This window comes from Pipistrellus hanaki (genome assembly GCF_964339955.1).
Source record: "Pipistrellus hanaki genome assembly, chromosome: 4".
In the NCBI taxonomy this organism is placed as follows: domain Eukaryota; kingdom Metazoa; phylum Chordata; class Mammalia; order Chiroptera; family Vespertilionidae; genus Pipistrellus; species Pipistrellus hanaki.
In genome coordinates, this window is record NC_140506.1 from 73,855,488 (window position 1) to 73,874,438 (window position 18,951).

The 18,951-nt window shown below is 42.0% G+C and overlaps 1 protein-coding gene across 8 annotated transcripts in view; it reads left to right on the top strand.

The window, feature by feature from the left end:
• Nucleotides 1-1,435: 1,435 nt before the first annotated feature.
• The window catches only part of GTF2I (general transcription factor IIi), a 99,546-nt gene continuing 82,030 nt past the window's right edge, over nt 1,436-18,951 (top strand). For 5 of the 8 annotated variants that reach the window (XM_084881982.1, XM_084881986.1, XM_084881984.1 and 2 more), the window contains exon 1: nt 2,823-3,227. The gene's annotated coding sequence lies outside the window, so the exon portion shown is untranslated. Of the gene's footprint in view, nt 1,546-2,821; nt 3,228-18,951 lie in introns of those variants that run through there. The other 3 variants (XM_084881989.1, XM_084881983.1, XM_084881988.1) reach the window with 3 other exon arrangements.

Consider the following 18,951-nt stretch of genomic DNA (forward strand, 5'->3'; position numbering starts at 1 on the left):
ATGTTATTCTAAAGTAAGTTGAATGTGATTGAAAAATAAGTGGCTATACTGAGAGATGGTATACAAAGTGGCTTATAACATGGTATACAAAGTGGCTTATAACATGATCACAATTAACAAAACATTGTACCAATGAGGTGAGGGAGAAATTGCTAACAAAGAGCTACAAGTATACCAATAACAGCCCAGGTAGTGAGCCAGGCCTTAGGGAAGACTGAAAAAGCATATTTAATGACTAGAGACTAGCCATTTTCAAATGGTGTGCTATGTCACCATAGTGTGCCAATTTTTAAAACATGTAATACCTGACTACTTAGCCAGGGAACTTTTCCCTTAGATTGTCAAATTAAAAAATGACAACAGCCAATACCATGAGAGCCATCCAGTGTGGCTGCATCAAATTATATCTAATTTTTTTGGGGGTCAGATTAGGAAAAAAAAATGCTTTTTTGATGTGCTGCAGGATTTTGGTAATTAATTCATATATGTCATGAGATTAAAAAGGTTGTAAATCACGGTTGTATACATAAATTTGAGGGTTACACCCATCAACATCAATCAGTACACTGAGTAAAAGGCTTGCTACTTAAACCACACACCATTCCATACACAGTACTGTTCATTGTCCCCAGAGGGCCAGGTTTATGTCTAGAGGCAGTTCAAAGCCAGCTAGAGTTCTAGAAATTGCTTTAGTATTTAAGAGTTTTAGAAACTGTTTCAACATAAAGGAAGTTGGAGTTCCTGAAGAAGGAGCACAATTCCATTCTGAAGCACTAAACAAATTCATAGAAGCAGGGAACTATCTCCCAAACTTTTAATGATGACAAGGGTTATCATGACTAAAGAAACTTTTGTCTCACAACTCACTTTCTAACGCGTCTCCAGGCGGTAGAGGCTCCCCGCCCATGAGTCACTTAGTAGCGGTCTCCCTTATCAGATAGACTGTATCTCCGTGCCGGTGTTCAAGTAACCTTTTCATTTAAAAAAATCTTTATGGCCCCAAGGCGCAAGAGTAGTGAAGCTGGCAACTCAGATATGCCAGGGAAGCCGTCAAGTGCTCCCTTTAAGTGAAAAGGTGAAAATTCTTGACTTAATAAGGAAAGGAGAGAAATCCTATGCTGAGGTTGCTAAGATCTACAGCAAGAACGAGTCTTCTATCCGTGAGATTGTGGAGAAGGAAACAGAAATCCCTGCTAGTTTTGCTGTTGCGCCCCAGACTGCAACAGTTACAGCCACCGTGCGTGGCAAGTGCTTGGTTAAGATGGAAAAGGCATTAAGTTTGTGGCTGGAAGACATGAACAGAAGATGTGTTCCGGTTGATGGCAGCATGCTGCGCCAGAAAGCACTGAGCCTGTACGAAGACCTGAGCAAGGGATCCTCTGAAAGGGGTGACACCAAGCCATTTACTGCAAGTAGGGGGTGGTTGCACAGATTCAGGAAACAGGTTTGGACTGAGAAATGTAGGATCTACTGCAGAGGCTGTGCCTGCTGGTGAAGAAGCTGCTGCCACATTGCCCGCAGAGTTGAAGTGGGTTAAGGAGGAAGGTATGTATGTACAGGAAAAATCAGTATATATATATATATATATATATATATATATATATATATATATATATATATATATATATATATATACATACACATATACATATACATATACATATACATATACATATATACATACAGTGTGGCATTATCTGGGGTTTTAGGCGTCCATTGGGGGTCTGAAAAGGTATTTCCCGCGGATAAGGGGGACTGCTGTACATCAAAAGAATGGCTGTTTGGAAAGTTTTCTTGCCAGCGACAGAGGCTGGAAAAGGCGATGTGGTTGCCACCTACGGAGAAGGAGAGGGAGAGGGAGGGTAGGAGAAGGGAGAGGGAGAGGGGGAGGACGGCCGGCTTGGCTTGAATCCCCCAAGGGGAGGAAAATCACAAAACCACTCAATTCCGCGCTTTACGTTAACATCTGAAATCTCTGGGTCAAGTTTTTTTAAACTTTGAGTTTCAGTGTACAGTAATGTCTCAGCATTCTGGAAACTCATGAGCTAATGAAAGTTGAGAAGCAAAAGAAAAAACTGGATGGGGGGGGGGGGTGGATGGATTTGAGTTAAAAAAAAAAAAAAAAAAAGCCTCAGTGGTTGACAGAACAAACCTGGCTACAAATCAGGTTATCTGCTCCCACTCCATGGCCTTTTCTCAACTTTCTTTCTAAATGTGTAGACACGTGAGCGAAGCCTCTGGGGGCACAGAAGAGTCCCACCCCCTCCCCGGTGCAAAGTCCGGGCGCACTCCTCTTTCCCGAGGCACGCTTTCAAAAAACTAAGTTCTTTTGTGTCCCAGAGGGTGGTGCCGGGCGGAGGAAATCCCTCGGCGAGCCCGGAGGCTGGGCGGGCCGCTCTGGGGCTTCCCGGCCCGTGGCCGCGTCCCGGTCTCGCAATTTCCAGGGAATCTGGGGGTGCAGGAGTAAGCTCGAGTCTTGCACGGCGGCGGATGCTCCGCCGAGAGAAGGCTGGAGCCCCCCCAGCCGCCCGGATTCTCGCCCCTGCACCCCGGCTCCCCTCCCCCACCGGGCGGCCGCACAGGCCCCAGGTGCAGCCATGTTCTCGATCCCACCGCCCCGCGCCTCCATTGACAGTCCTTGCAGGAGAGGGCCGGGCGTCGCGCTCTTGGCGTCCCCCGGGCTCGGGGGTTCGCGGGCGCGATGCTTCCTGGGAGTCGTAGTCCACAGCTCCCGCTATCGCTTTCACAGGGAAGAGTCAAAAACTACAACTCCCGCTGGGCCGCATGGCGGGTGCGCAAGCGCAGCAAGACTTCTAGGAACAAAAAAAAAAAAAAAAAAAAAAAAAAAAAAGGGGGAGGAAAAAAAAAAAGGAGGAGGGTGAGAGAGAAGCTCAGAGAGCAGAGAAAAGGGGCCACCGATCGCCCCCCCGCGCTTCCCCGCACGCGTTCTCTAGCCGCGGCCGCCCGCCTGCTGCGGTCCCCCCGGCCTCTCTCTCGGGTCCCGGCCACTGGATCGAGGCGCAGAGCGGGGCCCTGCAGGGCGGCCATGCGGCGGTGACAGAAGCTCGGCTGGAGACGCACGGGCCCCTCGCCCTCTCACCTCCTGCCCGCTAGCCAGCTCGCCTCCCCCCAAGGCTGATCCTCCGCGGCCGCGGCTCGCGCACGGCCCACCCTCGCCTCCCCTCGGCACCCCGATCCCGGCGCTGCCTGGAGGCGGCTGCACTCGGGTGAGTGAGTCCCTGCCGCTGCACCCCCTGCCCCTCGCCCCGGTGCCACGGGAGCAGAGCCATTATGTGGGACGCCCCCTCCGGGTCTGGGCGGCCAGAAGTCTGGGGGCCGTGGGCGGCGGCCGTGTCGGGGTACCCCGGGCCGCCGGCGTTGGGGGTGGGGCGGGGACAGACGCGGTCGCGGGGGACGACAGTTGCACGCGCGCGCCTGGGGGGCTAGTGGGGGAGGGGCGCGCGCGTGAGCGCCGCGCGCGCGTGGGGGGGGTCGCCTCACGCGTGAGGCCCGCGCGCGAGCGAGCGAGCGAGCCTGCGGCTGCGCATGCCCGGACGCTGATTGGCCGGCCCGGGCGCTGCGGGTGCGCGCGCGGTGCCAGGCCCGAGCGGAGGGGTCGCGCTGGGCTCGGTGTCTCCGGGGCTGGTGTGCCGGGGCAGCAGACGCGCCGGATTGGCCCGCGGGCGCGGGGGCGGGGTCGGCGCCACGCTGCTCGGTAACTTCGGCCGGAGGGCGGGCGGGAGGCCCGGCAGGCAGCCTGGGGAGCGCCGCCCCTTGTCGTCCCCGTCCCTGTCCTTCCCTGCCTTCCCGCAGGTGGGACGCGGAGTGGGCTTTGTCCGGGCCCGGCGGGCGCGCCTGCCCCGCGGGGTCTGTTTTTACGGTGGAAATAAACAATGACCGGAAGGAAAACCTCTGCCTTCATGCCTGGAACATAAGCCGGCGGGATTAGGCCAGCACCCAGACGGGTTTCAGGGGAGGAAGAAGACAACAAAAAACTGTCTTTCTTTCCCTTTCCTCCAGCCCTTCCACTCTTGCTTAGGCAAGTTTTCCCTTTATTAAAGCGAGGAGTTTTTGTTGTTTGTTTTTAGTGTTAACGGTTTTGCGCTAATTTGCGGCTAAGAGTGTTCAGATGTCGGGTCCTGTGCACGTAGTGCTCCCTCCTGCGAATGCGGGGCCCCGTGCAGACTTGTCAACCTCTCTGCATTGACCTTTGCTGCAGACAATGGCTTGATAGCCCACAGAGCTGCAGAGTAACCGCTGGGTGCCAAGGAAACAAAAGGGAAAGTTAGTTTGCAAACCAGAATGTGCATTAGAGTACCCAGAGGAGGCAGGGCTTTCTCTCTCTCCCAATGATTTGGGATGACTGCTTAAATTTCCTACTGCAAATAGACCCCGCCTCTTTATCCACGGTTTCACTCCCGCGGTTCCAGTTGAGGTCAGAAACTATTAGGGGGAAAATTCCCAGAAATAAAAAATTCATAAGTTTTAAATGTCTCGCGCCGTTCCGAGTAACATGATGAGGTCCTGTCCCGTCCCGTCCCGCCCTGGATGTGAATCATTCCTTTGTCCAGAGTATCCACGCTGTGTATAAGCTACCGGCCCATAGTCACATAGTTGCCATCTCGGTTTTGATACTGCAGTGCGGGTGTTCAAGTAACACTTGTTTTCCTTAATGGCCCCAAAGTGCAACAGTAGTGAAGCTGGCAATTCCGATATACCCAAGAGATACTCAAGTGCTCCCTTTAAGTGAAAAGGTGAAAATTCTTGACTCAATAAGGAAAGGAAAGAAATCCTATGCTGAGGTTGCTAAGATCTACAGCAAGAACGAGTCTTCTATCCGTGAAATTGTGAAGAAGGAAACAGAAATTCGTGCTAGTTTTGCTGTTGCGCCCCAGACTGCAACAGTTACAGCCACCGTGCGTGGCAAGTGCTTGGTTAAATGGAAAAGGCATTAAGTTTGTGGCTGGAAGACATGAACAGAAGATGTGTTCCGGTTGATGGCAGCATGCTGCGCCAGAAAGCACTGAGCCTGTACGAAGACCTGAGCAAGGGATCCTCTGAAAGGGGTGACACCAAGCCATTTACTGCAAGTAAGGGGTGGTTGCACAGGTTCAGGAATAGGTTTGGACTGAGAAATGTAGGAACTAAGGCAGAGGCTGTGCCAGAAGAAGCTGCTGCCACATTTCCGGCAGAGGTGAAGAAGTTGATTCAGCAGGAAGGTATGTATGTATAGAAAAAAACATGGTATGTACAGGGTTTGGTACTCTCTGTGGTTCCAGGCATCCACTGCTGGTCTTGGAACATATCTCCTGTGGATAAGGGGGGACTACTGTACATGTTTTGTTTTGTCCATTTTTTAGCCACGGTAGTCTACTGCCTGTGCTCTCCTTTGGCCTGCTTCTGGGGTCTTGGCTCACACCTGTAGGCTGGAATGATTTTTCTTTCTTCAGGCTCTTCTCGCTTAAAGCCTGTATTGTTTGGTCAGAATTTGCTGTTCCTACAGTATCCCAGTAAGCGTGATTGCCCCGCCTAGGAGGGCATCTTTATTTCCTCTAGGAGTGTTTGTTTCTGTTTACATTTGTCTGGCCTCGTCACTAGGTACTTAACTCTTAGATGGGTAAGGACTAGGCTTTCTGCCTTTCCCTAGACTACAGCTAACATTTGAATATTTTATGTGCCTGGCATTGCTCTCACGCTTTTACTGTATATTTTCTTATTTAACCTTCAGAACAACCCCATAATTCTAAGGATGAGGAACAAGCAGAGAGAAGCTGGGTCATTTACTCTTGATTACCCAGTCAAGCAGATCTTGATTCCAAGATTTGAATCTAGGCAGCCGAAATCTTAGCCTTGAAGCCAGTGGTTCTCAAACTCCTGTGTGCATCAGCATCCTGCCGAGGGCTTGTTAAAGCAGTTGCTCAGCCCCACCCACACCTTCTGATCCTGCAGGCCTTGGGCGGGGCCCGTTATTAGCATTTCTACCTGGTTCCCTGGTGGTGTTGATGGATGCTTGAGAACTATTCGTAATGGCAAATTAAGTTCTTTTGTTTTTATTATTTTTTTATTATTGAGAGAGAAGAAGGGAGAGATAGAAACACCGATGAGAGACATTGATCTGCCAACTGGCATACTCCCTACTGGGTATCGAGCCCTGACCAGGAATTTAACTGATGAACTCTTGGTTCATGGGTCGATACTCAAGCACTGAGCCACAGCAGCCGGACATGTTAAAGTTTTAAGTGAGGAAGATTTATTGTAGATGTTTGTTTTTCATTACTTTAAAAATACGTACATCTTAAAATAAAAAATAATTTGAGCTGTTCACTGCAGATTGGTTGGAAAACTTATTGAGAATTAAGAATTTTTATTAGCCATGATTTAGAAAATTAAGAGTTTAAGAAATAAAGTCTCCAGTTTAAAAACGAGTCAAGGATATTTAAGTCCAGAATAAAATTAGAAATCTAGTAATTTTGGCTCCCCCCCCACCACCACTCTCATTCAATTATTAATATATTCACAGCACAGGCATTTATCTCCTTCCAGGGATCTCTAAAGCATCCCATCTACCCCTTTGACTATAAAGTCTGGGAACCCAGAACAGGGGGTCATAGGGCCTGGGCATGGCACTGAGATAGGCTGGGCCAGGGTGAGGCTGGGAAGATCCCGGCTCCTCCCCTACTTCCCCAAGCCGCTTGCACATACAAGGATTTGGTTTACTATTTTGTTTGTTTTAATTGTTGACAATATTACAGATGTCTCCCATTTTCTCCCTTTTTGCTCCCCTTCACCCAACCCCCACCCTAGGCCTTCCTCATACTATGGTCTGTGTCCATGAGTTATACATATATGCATATATGTTCTTTGATTAATCTCTTCCTGTCCCCATGCCGCAACCCTGCCGCCCCCCTGCTTATTGGGGCACAAGTCTTGTTGAGAAAGATTTTGTTTCTTAAAATTATAATAGATATCTTAAAAAATACATTTTAAATATATTTTTGATTTCAGAGAAGAAGGGAGAAAAGAGAGAGAAATATTAATGACGAGAGAGAATCACCGATTTGTTGGCTCCTGCACACTGTGTGTGTGTGTGTGTGTGTGTGTGTGTATGTATATATACACACACACACAAAAAAAATGTGCTTTAGGATAGCATTTGGCAAATAGTAAGCATTCGATGCATATTAGTTATAAAAATACTCTTTAACCCTGACCAGGTGTAGCCTGACCAGGTGGCTCAGTTGATGGTGTGTTTCAAAACAAAATATAGAAGCATGGTCCTGATACACCAAGGTTGGCAGAGCACATACAAGAAGCAATCAGTGAATGCATAAATAAGTGGAACAACAAGTCAACTTCTCGAAAGTGCTTGTGCTCTCTCTCCCCCCTTCCTCTCTTCTCTCTAAATCAATTACAAAAATACTGTTTCATACTTTTGAGAAATTGAATTTTTTAAGAAAATAAAACATTTATAAGTAACACTGATCACAAGGTAAATCTCCAGAAACTGGAGAATATGAAGTCTGTGAGGGAAAGGACTTGTTCTTCCTGGGATTTCCCCTTATAACTGTTAGATTGTTTTTGTAGTATGGCAAGGGAAATGATTTATTTATTTATTTATTTAGCCTTTAAAAAGTACTCTGTTAAAAGTGATTTAGGCCCTAGCTGGATTGGCTCAGTGGATAGAGTGTCAGCCTGTGGACTGAAGGGTCCCGGGTTTAATTCTGGTCAAGTACACATGCCTGGGTTGCGGGCTTGATCCCTAGTAGGGGGCATGCAAGAGGCAGCTAAAAAAAGTACTGTGTATGGTTATGTTATGGTATAATTATAGAAGCACAGAGTAGTGAAGAGGTCTTATTAGAGTATCTGGTTAAAATGAGCCCTGGTTTGTAGACAGAAACTATACATATCTAATGATATGTATAATGTATTATGGAGAGACATATCTATATTGCAACTGGTGAATTTATAATTGAAATAGCCCCTGGAACTGGTTACCCACCAGACAGATAACTTGACCTTCTTTTGCCCTGATGGGGTGGCTCAGCTGGTTGGAGTGTTATCCCCTACACAAAGGTTTCAGATTTGATCCCCGTCAGAGCTCTTATCTAGGTTTCAGATCCCATTTCTAGTCGGAGCTCATATGGGGAGGCCACCGATGTTGCTCTCACATCAATGTTTCTCTTTTCCTCTTCTCTAAAAAACATTGAAGACATAATCTTGGGTTAGGATTAAAAAATTAATAATAAATTTACCCTTTTCCTATTTCCAGCTGTGTAAGTTTTAGAGGTGGTGCCCCCTCCCGCCCCCCACTGGGGATGTTGATATGCACTATTTGAGTTAGAAACTAGGAAAGGAGTTAAAGAGTAGTTGGGATTTCCTTGCTTTTATAGGGCAATTAAAGGAGATAAGAAAAACTTTAGCTATCTAATTTGTGGCCAGGACCTAGTCATTTAAACATTTTTACTAGAAATTGACAACTTGATTGATGGGAACTGAGAAAAATTTCCTTCTGCATTGTTATAAATGGTCTTGGCCTCAGACTTTTTTCTTTTAATTCTCACCCAAGGATATGTTTTTATTGATTTTAGAGAGGGGGGAAGGAGAGAGAAACAAATAAAAAACATGGATATTGGTTGCTTTCTGTACATACCCCGACTAGGGATTAAACCTGCAATTTTTTGGTGTATAGGATAACAACTGAGCCACCTGGCCAGGACTTGGCCTCAGACATTAAAAAACATTTAGGTTAAATTATTTTAGTAGAAAAATATAATTTGACAAAAGAGGATGACAGCAAGCATTCAGGTTGGGCAGAAGTAGGTAAATTACCAGCCATCATTACCCAAAAGATAAATAAGTAAAGATAGAAAGTAAAAATAATAAGACAAATACAATAATACAAATAATACAAATCAATAATACAATAATAAGTAACTAAATAAGTACAAGAATACACTGTTTCATGTACTCGCAACTGTTTTTGTCCTGTCTTACACTTAAGGAAAGAACAGAGAAATTAACCTACCTATTGGAATTTGTTTAAAATGGGTTAAAAGGGTAAAAGGAAATTTATTAGTTTCATTTTTTCTTCTTCTTTTTCTTTCTGGTATGCCATTTTAAGTATTTTTAAACATTTTTAATTCACTGGCAATTACATTCACAGTGTCAAAAGCATCACAACCACTTCTAAAATTTCATCACTCTAAAAAAAAAACTCTGTATCCATTAAGCAATAACTCTTCATTCCTCCCTCTCCCTAGTGCCTTTAACCTTTAATCTGTTTTCTGTCTCAGAATTTGCCTGTTAGATATTTCACATAAGAGGAATCATACAGTATTTGTCAGCTTATTTCACTTAGTATATTTTTTCAAGGTTTATCTGTATCATAGCACGTATTGGAACTTTATTGCTTTTTATAACGGAACTAGAAGCTTGGTGTACAAAATTCGTGCACCAGTACGGTCCCTAGCCTGGCCTGTGATCAGGGCCATCTTCCCCAGCTGCCCACAGCCGGCTCTGCCCCCCTGCTGCCACCCACCCCCGGTTCCCTGTTCACCATTGGGTGATCAGTGCCTGATGGCCAGGGGAAGGGATCGAGAGGTCAGCTGTTCCCGCCTGCTTGCTGGCCCTGCACCCGCCGCAGGTAGCCATCAGGCGATCGGAGCCTGCTGGCTGGGGAAAGGGACCAAGAGGTGGTCAGTGTGCTTCATAGTGACTGGTCCAGCGGTCTTTCTGGTCATTCTGCCATTAGGGTCAATTTGCATATTACCCTTTTATTATATAGAATAGAGGCCTGGTGCATGGGTAGGGGCCGGCTGGCCTGCCCTGAAGGGGGCCCCTGTTTGGGGTTGGAGTCCCTGCTAGGGGGCAGGGCCAACCTGGGTGAGGGGCTGCTGAGGGTTTGCAGGCTAGTCACACCCCCAATCGAGGTGGGGGAGTTCCTGCTGGGGGACAGGGCTGGCCTGGGCAAGGGGCTGCCAGGGGTTTGCATGCCTGTCACACTCCCCAATCGGGGTGGCGGTCCCCACTGGGGGGTGGGGCCGGCCTGGGTGAGGGGCTGTGCAGTTTGCAGGCCGGCCACGCCCCTGGTTTTGTCAAGAAGGATGTCCGGATGATGTTCGGAAGATGCCCAGTCTATCCGGTCTAATTAGCATATTACCCTTTTATTAGTATAGATAAAGTTTCTTTGTATGATATACCACATTTTATTTATCCATTTATCTGTTGAGGACACTTAAGTTGTTTCTACTTTTTGGCTGTTATGGATATTGGTGAACGAGTGTATTTTAAACCCCTACTTTTAATTTTTGTGTGTATACACTTAGAAGTGAAATTGCTGCATTGTTGTTTTTTTCCTTTTTCATCCATTTCTTTTTAAAAAAAAATACATTTTATTGATTTTTTTTATAGAGAGGAAGGGAGTGGGATAGAGAGTTAGAAACATCAATGAGAGAGAAACATTGATAAGCTGCCTCCTGCACACCCCCTACTGGGGATGTGCCCTCAACCAAGGTACATGCCTTTGACTGGAATCAAACCCAAAACCTTCAGTCCACAGGCCAACGTTCTATCCACTGAGCCAAACCGGTTAGGGCCCTTTTTTTTTTTTTTTTATCCTTTTCTTGGGGCGAATGAATTTGGATGGATCATAAGAAATCTTTCAGTAGTATAGAAAATCTTGACATTTATTTCATTTAGCATAATGTCCATGTTGTAGGATGTGTCCAAATTTCCTTTTTAATCCTCATTATGATTTTTGGATTTTTGAAGTTTGTGTTTTTATAGTATGGCAAAGGAAATAATTATTTTTTTAAAAAAGATTCTAAAAATTGATTTTAGAGAGAAAATTGGTTTTATATAAGAGTGGAACATCAATTGCTGCCTCCTGTAAGCTTCCCTACTAGGGACGGAGCCCGAAACCCAGGCGTGTGCCTCGACCAATAATTGAACTGGCAACCCTTCAGTGTATGGGGCAGTGCTTAACCAACTGAGCCACACTGGCCAGGGCAGGGAATAATGTTTGAAAAAACGGATTATGTTATAATTGGAGAAGTGGAGAGTAGTGGAGAGTTGGTTAAGATGAGTCATGATTATGCCCACCTGGTGTGGCTCAGTGGATGAACGTGGACCTATGAACCAGGAGGTCATGGTTCGATTACTGGTCAGGGCACATGTTGGGGTTGTAGGCTCAATCCCCAGTGAGGGGCATGCATGAGACAGCAGATCAATGATTTTTCTCTCATCAATGTTTCTATCGCTCCCTCTCCCATCCTCTCTGAAATCAATAAAAATATATTTTAAAAAATGAATCCTGGTTAGACAGCCTATGAAGATTTCTGATTGTATAGGTTACATACTTTTGAGAATTACTGTGTGTGTTTTTATTGCATTTGCATACATGGGCTTTATATGTTTATAGTAAGTTAATTATTTTCTGATTATATATTTTTGTCAGGTTAATTGTTTATAGCTTTTAGAGAAAATTTTAAGAGTATGTTGTAAAACAGTGAGGTAGTTAGTTACTTTACCCAACTACTCACTTTTTGCGTTTATTTTATAATTTTATCCTTCATTTGTAGCCTTATCTGCCGAAAAAAATAGCAAAATGGGTGGTTGAGCTATTGTTCACTATTCATCTTTATTTTAAGCTTTGAAAAAGAAGGGATCCTTTTTTACATTTGGAACAGTACTCATCCATTTACCTAACATATTGAGGGCCAGGCCCCAGAACACAATCTGTTTCTTGAATGGAATGGTGAGGACAAATTATATAATATTTCTTTGTTGAGAGCTTCAGGATAAAGACTAGTTTAGTTTATATATTCAGTCTAGTTAACTTTTTTAAATATTTGGAGTAAGGTGACTTTAACTTACATTTTAAAATAATCTCTAAGGAGTATATTGGATGTAAGCAAATTTTCATGGTTGCACACACATGCTTTAAAAGGTGTATGTACTTTATTTCAAAGCAGTGATTTATTGTATACTTTAAACTTATACAACGTTGTGTCTATTATATCTCAATAAAGTTGGGAAAAATAAATAAGTAAAAATAAATACAAAAATCCCCCCACTGATTTAACACTTTTCTGATTAATTTTCCCGCCCCATCAGAAAATAGGATATTTTATTTAGTAGTGATAATTAAAGCAGTTAGTTGGGAAATTTTCATTTTATCAAACTTGGATTTATAGATTTTATATGTAAATCAATAGAAAAATATAAATGTGTTCTTAAAATCACCATTTTAATAAAATTTTAAATGCTTACTGAATTTTAAAAATTTACTGAATGCTTGTGTGAAGTACTCAGTACTAAATTCATTCTGAATATCCACTCCTAACTATGTCATTGTACATTTCAAAAAATAAACACATTTTTAACAATCACAGAATGTTATCACAACTAACAAAATTAATAATATCCTAATGTTTTCTAATACCCAGTTTATTAATTTTTTTGATTAAAATATATTTTTATTGATTTTGGAGAGGAAGGGAGAGAGAGAGATAGATGGAAACATCAATGATGAGGGAGAATCATTGATTGGCTGCCTCCTTCACGCCCCACACTGGGGATCGAGCCTGCAACCTGGCCATGTGCCGTAACCAGGAATCAAGCCTTGATCTCCTGGTTCGTAGGTTGATGCTCAACCACTGAGCCACTCCGGCTGGGCCTAATGCCCAGTTTATAATAATAAAGTTGTCTTTGTTCATCCCCCCCCCCAAAAAAAAAAAAATAAGTTCTGATAACAACCTTGTGAGGGAAGTGTACATATTACTGCCTTTTTCTAGACTGGTAAATTTAGGGTTAAAGAATCCCAAGGTCAGCCCTGACCCATGTAGCTCAGTTGGTTGGAGTATCACCCCGAGCACTGAAAGATTGCCAGGCACATATCCAGGTTTTGGGTTCCCAGTTGGAGCGTGTATGGGGGGCAGCCAATTGATTTTTTTTCCTTCTCTCCCCTCCTCTTTCCCTAAAATCAATAGAAACGATTAAAAAAAAAAAAAAAAAAAAGAATTCCAAGGTCAGCCATATCTAGTATTGAAGATAAAACTTGAATTCAGAACTTTGGCTTGATTTCAAAATTGAGTTCATAATAGCTTTGCTTCTATTGTCTGCCTTCTGGGAATAGTATATTTAAAAAATAAAGATGGATTTCTAAATCATAATTACTTGATTTTCATTTCTGCTTCCAATTCATACAGTTAGAAATAGAACAAGTGATCCAGCTTTTCTAATACCAAATGATTTTTAAACTTGGAGTAAGGTCAAATGGACACATTCTTTGTCTATTGCCAGGACAAGCTACTGCTTTTTAAACATCTGGATTGTCAATTTAAATGTATAATTTACAAAAGTTTTCTCTTATACTGTAATGCCAAGTATGGGTGTTCCTGAATAGCTGAAAAGGTTAAAAAAAAATTTTTTTTTTAAATTTGTCTTTCAAGGACATTGCTTTGGCTACTGTAAAGATCAGAATTGAACATGTGATCCTTGAATTGGGCAAATCCTCTTTGTCTGGCCTCATTTATTATTTTGTCATTCTTCCCTTCACCAGACTTAAATTTTTTAGAAATCTATTGCTGTTAGCTCTTTCAAAATTTTTGGAAATGGGGTCGAGAAGGATATAAATTTTTAAGTACTAATAATACTTTCAAATCTTAAACTCTTAAGTATATTTTGTTTCTTTTTGAGGGATCACTTGTTTTTTATTGACATAATTACCAGCTTTATTTCAGCAGATAGAATTTAGTATCTTAAGATAAATGTAAGCATAGCCTGCTATAAAAACTTAAAATTCTTGTCTTAAAAAGTCAGTCTTGCTCTACTGGCATGGCTCAGTGGTTGAGTGTTGACCTTAAGCCAGAAAGTCAGGGTTTGATTCCTGGTCAGGGCACATGCCTGGGGGCAGGCTTGATCCCCAGTGTGGGGTGTGCAGGAGGCAGCTCATTGATGATTCTCTCTCATCTTTGATGTTCCTGTCTCTTTCTCTTTCCCTTCATCTCTGAAATCAATAAGAATAAAAGAATAATCATGTCCTTGCTGATTGTTCGGTGATTAAAGCACTGGCCTTCAGACTGCAGGGTCAAGGGTTCGATTTCTGGTCAAAGACACAACTGCCCTGATTGGGGAGATGACCAGTTGCTATGATGCACACTGATCACTAGGGGGCAGACACTCAGTGCAGGGGCTTCCCTGGATTGAGAGAGCGATGTCCGACTGCCTGTTTAGGCCCAATCACTGGGACATCCTTGGGATCGGCCTAAACCAACAGTCAGACATCTCCCGAGGTGTCCTGGATTGGAGAGGGTGCAGGCTGGAGGTAAGGGGATCCCCCCCCCCCCCGTGCATGATATAGCCCATTTTAGTACATTTAACTTTCACTTTTAGAAATTACAGCCAAAACCGGTTTGCCTACAGTGTTACTAATATATAATTATTTACCTTGGTTTCTTTTCTTTTTTTTTTACCTGCCTTTTATTATTGTACATGAGAGAGGTAATTTGGAATTTTGAGATAGGATTCTAGTCTCTTGTTATAAAATTAACTGTATGACCTAAGCAAAATGGCTAATCTTTCTGGGTTGGGCTTCTCATTATTAAATTAATAGAACAAAGTGATTGCACTAAAATATCTTTTTTTAACTATCTTGATCTAAGATTGCATGTTATAAGATTGAAATGGGAAGATGTTTGTTGAAAACAATATAATAGCACAAGGAAAGAAAAAGGAAATGAATATAATGAAATACAAAACAAGATCATGGTGATAATACCTCCTCTATTTACCAGTCTAACCTGAATCTTACTTGGAAGCAGATATATGTTGAAAATTTAGTAATATTTTAGAGATTAGCATAATAAAAATATTAAGAACCTATTTTATTTTGTTAGAGTGATAATGGTGTGTGTGAAAATCTCTAAGAGTTCTCTTCTACTCACTATAATTGTTATTTTGCAATGCAGTATTAACAACAAGGATCAGAAAATTCAAAGCAGAAGTATGGGCAAATGAAAACATTTATGTGGAATTAATTATTGGCATATTTTGAGGTAGAACAGAATAGTAAAGACACAGATAAACCTAATCCTTGAAATGGATCTCCAACAAGAAACTCAAGAAGATTTTAAAGAATGGCTGGAGTCTGTTTTCAGAAAGAAAAGAAGGCCATCTCATCTATGAAACAATAGTTGACAAGGATAAAAGATAAGGAAATGAAACAGGAACAGTCCAATGTGTTCATATTTAAAACTCACAAAAGTATTAAAATCAAATTTAGGGTCACACAAGATAAACCTTCAGAATGGAAGAATTAAGGGAATTGAAATTAGCAGACTCAGGTAACTGCTATGTTTTGTGTTCCTGGAATGCTTTTCTCATCTCTTTCCTCCAGTTAAGTGTCCTGCTTTGCCTTTTGAGTAGCTGCCTGCCTTCCTATTTATTTCATGTGGTTCTAGCTGCAGCGCTAATCGCAGTGTAGCCCAGGTAATCTTTTTCTGACTAGTCATAGTTAATTGAGCTTGGGTAGGATAAGCTTGTGACACAAACTCCTAACACTTTTGTGCAAACAGTAGCAGGAAGATATGATAGTCTGTTGCCTCTGGGATTATAGGACAGGTGTGTGGTAAACCATGTGTCTGTATCTCTGTTTTAGGGAAGAAACACATCTGCTCAAGAAGTGAGGCAGGTCCACAGGGAGGGAATAGAGAGAACTCTAATGATGTCTTATGTTCCTGGTTGAGCAGTTCAACTTTTAAAGTGAAATGCATAAACACACCAGTAAATATTCCCTTCTTTACTTGAGATAGTCTGAATTGAGAATTTGTAACCTTGTAATCTACTAGTTATGGCTAAATCATAACTTGCTCTTGAGTATAAAGAATATAAAGTGTTGTTCCTGAAGTTGGTGGAACTCATAGGCATGTTATAAAATTATAAAGCAAAATGTTTGTACAAGTACCAAAAAGTTTATAAAATAGAGATAAGTTTTGGAGGGATAATGTGAAAAGGCTAATATTAAAAGAAAAATGGTAATTCTTTTTTTTTTTTTAATATATTTTATTGATTTTGAAGGGAGAGAGATAGTTAGAAACATCGATGAGAGAATCATCAATCAGCTGCCTCTTGCACACCCCCTACTGGGGATATGCCCGCAACCAAGGTACATGCCCTTAACTGGAATTGAACCCTGGACCCTTCAGTCCCCAAGCCGACACTCTATCCATTGAGCCAAACCGGTTTCGGCAAAAATGTGAATTCTAATACTAGAATTCAGAATTACCTTTGTCCTGTGGGCGTTTGCCACATGAACTTGAGTGGTTTTGTTTTTGTTTTTAATGTATTTTTATTGATTTCAGAGAGGAAGGGAGAGGGAGAGATAGAAACATCAATGATGAGAGGGAATCATGCATCGGCTGCCTCCTGCATGCCCCCTACTGAGGGTTGAGCCCGCAACCCGAGGCATGTGCCTTTGACTGAAATTGAACCCAGGAACCTTCAGTCCGCGGGCTGATGCTCTATCCACTGAGACAAACTTGCTAGGCAATGACCTTGACAAGTCATTGCATTTGTAAAATGAGAACACATTTCCTTTTTCTTTTGCTGGAGAATTAAAGGAAAAGTTAGATTATTAAGAACTACAGCCCTGGCTGGAGTAGCTCAGTTGGTTGGGTGTTGTCCTGTGCACCTAGGAGCGAAGGAGAGACAAACATTACTCTGAGAGAGAAATATGCCTCCTACTTGTCCCCTCTGGAGATCAAGCCTGGAACCTGGGCGTATGCCCTGACTGAGAATTGAACCAGCCTTGACTGGGAATTGAACTGGCGACCTTTTGGTGCATGGGGACAATACTCAACCAACTGAGCCATACTGGCCAGGGCTATTATTAACTTTTATTTCCTTAGTGTATATATTTATTATATGTTGATGCCTAATTCTAGTCTGGCAGTTAATTCACGTGGTAGCAAATGGGAAATAGATCAGAGTTTTTAATAAGGAAATAGATCATCCTGTTTAAAAATAAGAAAAAGATTCAGGTACATTTTTAACCAAAATTATTTTCATGTTAACAGCTCTTATGTTTTCTGGAATATTGGGGCTTCAGTTAAGGGATACCCAGATATTTAGAAAATTAAATATATATAGATGTGCTTTTTAGAATTCCCATTTATACTTCTAGTCCTTCATTTTTAAAAAGTTGATTTTAGAGAGAGAGGAAGGAGAAAAAGAGAGAAAGAGAGAAACATCGATCAGTTGCCACTTGAACATATGCTGAATGTGGACTGAACCTGCATCCTAGTTATGTGCCATGACCAAGTATCAAACCTGAGACCATTTGGTGCATGGACAATGCTCCAGCTAACTGAGTCACACTGCCAGGGCTAGTGTGAGAATTTTTAAAAAATTGCTTTAGATTTTGCCTTACAGTGTCTTATGTGGTGTGTTTTTCCTTATTAATTTGGTATCAAAATTTACCATTTTAACTATTTTTTTAATTTTTAAATATATTTTATTGATTTTTTACAGAGAGGAAGAGAGAGAAACATCGATGAGAGAGAATCATCGATCAGCTGCCTCTTGCACACCCCCTACTTGGGGATGTGTCCACAACCAAGGTACATGCCATTGACCAGAATTGAACCTGGGACCTTCCAGTCCGCAGGCCGATGCTCTATTCACTGAGCCAAACTGGTTTCGGCAATTTTTAACTATTTTTAAATATACTATTTCTGGCAGTAAGTACATTCTCATTATTATACAACCACCACCATTATCTCCAGAACTTTTTTACCATCTCAAATTGAAACTCTATATGCATTAAATACCAGTATCAACTCCCCATTACCACCTTTCCTTAGTCATTGACAACTGTATTTGTCCTTTTGTGTCTGGTTTATTTCACTTAGAATAATAGTTTCTTCTTATTTTTTACCTATTTATTTTTAAAAATAGAATATTTTCAAAGTCCGTCGATGTCCTAGAGCATGTATCAGAACTTTATTCCTTGTTAAGGTTGAATTATACTCCATTTCATCTGTAGATCACATTTTGTTTACCCATTTATCTGACAATGGACATTCGGGTTGTTCCCATCTTTTGGCTATTGTGAATAGTGCTGTTATGAAGATTGGTATACAAATGTTTGTTCAAGTCCCTGCTTTCAGTTCTTTGGGATATACACCCAGAAGTGGGATTTCTGCAGCATAGTAATTTTGTGTGTATGTGTGTTTTTTTTAATTTACCATTATTATTATTATTATTATTATCATCATCGTCATCATCATCATTATCCTAGGACAAGCTTAGAGTGAAGGGAGAAGGGAGAGGGGGTCAAAATTGCAATTCAGTATGTGCCTTGACCAGGAATTGAACTGGCAACCTTTCGATGCTCAAGCCACTCTCACAGGATGGTAATTTTGTTTACATTTTTAGAAATTTCTACAATGGATGTACCAGTTTACATTCCTAATAGCAATGCATGGGGGTCCAATTTTTCCACATCCTTGTCAGCACTTACTATTTAATATTTATGTGTTATATTTTTATAGTGTTTGAAATTCAATTGAGGCTTTTTGCTGATATCAGAGTATCAGCAAAATGTTTTCTAATGAGAGTAGTATGCTGTATTGTAAAGGAATCGTAGATGGCATTTATCCTGCAACCTATTTCCTCTTCAGTAAGAAAGAAGAAACTGATCTTCATCCAGCTTCAGTCCTCTTTTCTATAATCAGTGTGTATATGGGAGAAAGGGAATTTTGCATCTGTTTCCTATGATGTAATTTGATAAACTACAACTAGGTTGTGATGTGTATCTTTCTTCATTTTACTTGGGAGAATTTTAACTGGTTCGGAATTTATTTTGGGGGATGATGCTGACCTAATTTTATGGAAATAAAATTAGATGGAAAGTTATGAGATAGAAGCTCTATTTTATGCAATAGGAGTTTT